Source organism: Phacochoerus africanus, chromosome 2, assembly GCF_016906955.1.
Source record: "Phacochoerus africanus isolate WHEZ1 chromosome 2, ROS_Pafr_v1, whole genome shotgun sequence".
Taxonomy (NCBI): Eukaryota; Metazoa; Chordata; class Mammalia; order Artiodactyla; family Suidae; genus Phacochoerus; species Phacochoerus africanus.
Genome location: NC_062545.1, coordinates 70,894,709 through 70,900,363, shown reverse-complemented (window position 1 = coordinate 70,900,363; position 5,655 = coordinate 70,894,709).

The window sequence follows — 5,655 nt, the reverse complement described above, 5'->3', positions numbered from 1 at the left end:
AAACCAAGTGGGTCTATTGTTATCATGCTCCTGTGATTTTAAAACAATGCAATGTCTTAAAAATACCCCTACCTGCAGGGGCAGTGCCCCTCCCCCCAACCATTCTCTCTATTTAAAGCTTGGAGAAACTAAGAAACTAAGCATACTTTATTTTTATATGTTATGTTTTCCCCTCCCAATCTGTCTTAAGGATAATTTAATCTCTCTTATTTGGTAAAATGGCATTAATTAAATTTAGGCATCTCTTCCACAAAAATTGAAACCCAGTTTCTCAAGTTGCTTCTTCTTGATTACTTTACTTAAGGAAAAATGCCTACGTAAGAAAAAACGCTAGGCTTAAAATGCATTAAATCCTAGGCTCTTCTTTGTGTTGAGAGAGGCAGCATCTTATTGTAGAATTTACTTTTGAAGGTGGAGACCTTGGTTGTAGTGATGGTTCTGAAACTGTTTAACCATTGAGATCTCAGACGCAGCGCTAACGCTCTGGGCCTCAGTTTGCTTCTTTTAAAGTCAGGATGATGTTTCTAAGAGTCATTAATGAAGGAACTAGGCAGGTAACTTAACAACATAGTCATTTCCATTAGCTATGCCAAATGAAGATGGTTTTTAACAATGTGGATAAAAGGAATGATAATTGATTATATAGCCATCACAGCCCTTTTCATTTTTAGAAAAATGAATATGTGAGGTCTACAAGCTCTCAACTGCTAAACTCTGGGCATTTAAAGATGGTCTCTCAAGTTTCTAGAACTCTTAAATGGAACCAGAAGAAATTTCTTTATGAACTGGAAATTCTGTTGCAAGCATTAGGAGATAAAAAAACCCAGAAAGCATGATGTCTACAAATGGCAGATGCTTATAATCAGGTTGGAAGTAGCCCACTAGGAGGATTTTGCTACTTTTGCTGCCTCATTGCTTTGCCTCGTTGTTTTCTTTAAAGTTTCTCCCAGGTCTCTTCCCTATCTCGGAGCCCTCCAGAGTATACGAAAGTGCTCAGTATCCATAATTGAGTTTTTCCTGATCTTTACCTGGGAAATTGGTCTTTTAGGCATGGTTCTCAAAGATCTGTGAATGTCAGCTGCTTTTTCTGGTGATCATTCTCTTATGCAGGCATTCCTTTAGGCATTCACAGAAAAACACGATGCTTGCCTAGCCCGTGCTAACGCTACTGTAGGGGCTCAGATAGAGCAGAGAGTAAGTTCTCTGCCTTCGAGGAACTTGGCTTCTTCTCAAGGGACTAGGGGAGGAGAAACAGATGGAGTCAAGATGTGCAGATGTAGTTTTTTGATTCATTCAGAGTCCTTGCATAATAAACCTTTTATTCTAAACATCGAGCCCAGCAATGTGAGAGTAATGTACTTTTAGGGGTCAAAAGTTCCTACAAATATTTCCAGATGTCAAAGAGACCTTACAGTTTTGACTTAGAATGAGCAGTCAGACTATCTTTCAGGGAGGCTAGACGCTCTGTAGACCTGGCCCTTGTCACTTTTCCTAAGCCTGTGCACTGAAAGGCTTTCATTTCATCTTCTCTAATCTTGCTTCCCAAAGCTGGCTGTGCCTCAGAATCACACAGGAAATCACTTAAGATACTAGTTATTAAAAAAAAAAAATCCATTCTCTTAGACATCCTCTGTCTTTCTAGGAATGAGGGCATGAGGGACCTGGGATCTATATGATCCATAAAATGCCCCAGGTGATTCTAATTAGCCAGCTGGCACCATTTTTCAAACCAGATTTTGGAAACTGCTACCAGATTTGTGTTTCTCAGGCATGGACTTCTTCAGCCGTTTCTTCTCAATGCTCAGGACCTTACAGTGTAAAGTATTAAGTATTTGAGGAGTCTGTCAAACCCACCTACTTGATCGTTGGAGGCCAACAGCATTCCTGCTTCCACTTCTTGCTGCCTTTCCTCACCACCTCAAGGTCCTCTTTCCTCTTCTCCAGTTCTCCATTCTTTCAAAACCTGGCTCAAGTTCCACCTCTGACGTGACAATACCCCCACTTTGCCAATTGAGTGGCCTCCTTTTAGGACTCTCTCAGCCTTTATCATCTGAGTCACTCATTTGTCATTTGCATTGTTGTCATTTGTGGCCATAGAGTCCAGTTCAACTCTTGGAAGGGTTTCTAAGTGACTGGGACACGTGACATGTCATTTATAGGATTCATTAATGATAAACAAGTCAAGAACATTTACCAACACTCCTTAGAAACAAGTGCTGCTAGCTTGCATTTCAGAGGACATTTTGTAAATTCAGTGAAGGCCTGTCTTAATCACTGAAACCATGCCCAGTATGTGGCATATAAAAGTCTGTAATTATTTGTTGAACAGATTAGGGAAAAGCCTATATTATTGCCGCAAAACCTTTGGTGTAGCTTTTTGTTAACTGTTTGGTGCCTGCTATAATGAGGGTGTGGGGCTTTGCTTTTCACTCTTGTGTTCTAATTATTTCCTTTTTAGCACACAGTGGGAGTTTAAGCTGCCCACTTGACACCACGCCTGGTTCCTGTCCCAGAATGAAGCTGTTTATCCTGACTTCAGAAGGCCAGTAGAGTAACCTGAATTACCCTCTATTAAAGTAATATATAAAGCTAGAGGCTAATCCACAGTGAAGATTCTATCAGCTCAGAAAACTCACTCTGCTCTATAAAAGTGATCTTGTTGGCCATCTGTGCTTTTATACTGTGGGGTTTAGGGCCACTTTGAGACCCTGACCCTGGTTCACTAGAGAAATTTCTATTCTATATGCTTTCTAAGCACATTAAGTCTTCTGGTTTTAATTGTGTTCATGCCTCCTAATATACTTCATCTTTCCTGCATCTGAGCTTTCTGATAACTATCAGAAATAGCCCTTATGATGTCTGAAAGTAGACATTTCATCAATTCTCACAGTAAATCTTTGAGGAAAAAAAAAACACTTGATAAAGCAGTAGCCTGTACACATCTGGATTTAGAAAGCATCTTTCCTGTCAACTCTGCAGTCTTAAATTATCTTTGGTAACACAAATACTTTGTGTGAATGGCAGCTAAATTTTGCTTATTTTGGTGTAGATATTTACTGGAAGCTGAAAAATGGTTCCTTGACATATTTTACTAAACTCCACAATGAATACAGTCTGATTCTAAATGGGCCTTTGAGATTTAGGCTGCTTTACCCTGAGCTAAAAGCATAAACCTGGATGTTTCTGCTGGCAGCAAGAAAAGGCTTCATTCATTCATGTAGCCAGTAATTATTTATTGAACATCTTTTATAGGTCAGATACCACAGGAGAACCTGGGGTACAAAGATGAACAAGAAGGTACATCTTTGTCCCATGGAAATCATGGTTTATTCCGCTAGACATTAAACAGAGAATTAACTATTAATCATTTAGTTACTGTCATGATAGTGGTATAAAGTAAAAATTTAGTATATAATGAAAAGGTATAATTAAAGCCTTCAACCTCATCTGAGACAGTGAGTTGCAGGGAGGAGTAAGAGTGGGAAGTGTTCAGAAAAACCTTCCCAGAATGAGTGTTATTTAAGATATAAGATCTGAAAAACATAAGTGAGAATTAGCAAGGCAGAGAGAAGAGTTACAAACTCCACAAATATAGAAATAACAAATGCTTCTAGAAATGACATTCTTATGATAAAAATCTTAGTTATATTCATTTAATCCTATCCTATATTTGTCCTGTCACTAATACTAGATAAGAAGGACTGTATGAGCCATAAAACCAGTTAACATAACTATTACAGGACTAGAATGTTATTAAGGAAACTGAAGTTCAGGAGGCCAGAGAGATTGTAAATGTTCTCAAGGAGAAAACGCTTGTTATGAACATCACATGAGAGTTTTCACCCTTCTACTAATCATTTCCACTAAATAGAGGAAAACTTTTCTTTGATATATTTCTCATTTTTTAAGAATTTTTTTTTCTTTTTTGGCCATACCCAGTCACATGGAACTTCCCAGGACAGGGGTCGAATTGGAGCTACAACTACTGGCCCAGGCCACAGCCACAGCAACCCAGGATCCAAGTCGTGTCTGCGACCTACACCATCGCTCATGGCAATGCCAGATCCTTAATCCACTGAGCGAAACCAGGGATCAAACCTACAACCTCATGGTTCCTAGTAGGATTGGTTTCTGCTGTGCCACGATGGGAACTCCTTTAATATATTTCTTGACATGTGAATTATAACATATTTTAGCATTCTATATCAAATCGTGCCTGATTTATTATCCAGCTATAAGAAAATACTTAGCAGTGGTGTGTTTAATAAAGTAACGATTATACTCTCCATTTATCGAAAAGAAGGAAAGAAAGAAAAATCAGTCAGAAAGAAGATAAGCAAGATGCATAAATTTAACACACATTATTTTATGAAGAATATGTTTAAGTAACTTAACTTTTCCTTCTTCAGAAAGTTAAATGTTCACTTAAGAACTGGGATCATTCTACACTGATAAGAACAGTAAGTATATTTATTGGAAAATAGCATTGAATTTTCTCTATCCCTCAATCAGGAGCCCTTGGTATTTTAGGTGAATCTAGAAGACAGTTCTTATGTGAAATTCACTTGTGTTTCCTTCCAATGTCAGACCCATACTAGGTGTAAGGGCAAGAGAGATAAGGAAACTAGTGCTGCATTTGCAGGCAGAGGTCGGCTCAGGCTGTAGTCCTCTAAGCAGCCACTTCACTGATGCTACTGAATTTAGTTATAATAGCAACTTTTTTTGTCTTTTGTCTTTTTAGGGCCACACCTGCAGCATATGGAAGTTCCCAGCATAGAGGTCAAATCTGAGCTGTAGCTGCTGGCCTATGCCACAGGCACAGCAACTCGGGATCCAAGCTGCGTCTGTGACCTACATCACAGCTCACAGCAATGCTGGATCTTTAACCCACTGAGCAAGGGTAGGGATCGAACCTGCATCCTCATGGACTAGTTGGGTTTGTTAACTACTAAGCCACGGTGGGAACTCCATAATAGCAACTTTTTTTTTTTACATGTGGGAAAGCTAAGGCTTGGAGAGCTTATCTAATTTTCTGAAGTAGTTGAGCCAGGATTCAAACAGTCCAAAGCCCATTTTATTTCTTCTCAATAAAATAAAAAATGTTTTTTCCCTTCCAGAGAAAGAATGCCTGATTTTCTTTACTATTCTGGATTAGTGGTTGTCTGTAAAATCCTGAGAGGTCTCATAAAGGTAAACGTACACCTGCTGTGTGGTTCAAAGAGAATTTTCTTAAGTAGATGATAAAATGTTCCTTAAAGGGGCTGAGTATAGAAACAGAACTTGAATTTCTAATAACTTTCTTATTTATATTTACTTTAAAGTTTTATTCTCATTTCTTACAAATGTAAAGATGTTTATTCTAGAAAGATAGGAATGTTTAGGAGCATAAAAGAAAAAAAATCTGAATGTGCCACCAAAGACAATCATTTTATTAACATTAACTTTTTCTGCTAGCCTATTTCCTATGAATATGTATTTCCAGCCATATAGTATGCTACATATAAAATTTTGTGTAATTTTCACCTAAAACTCTAGCATAAGAATTTTTTTCTCTTACTAAAAACTATTCATCAAGGTGATTATAATAGGTGCATATTATTCCATTGTGTAACTTAGAAACAATCAAGTGAAATAGTCATGGTATAAATTAATTAC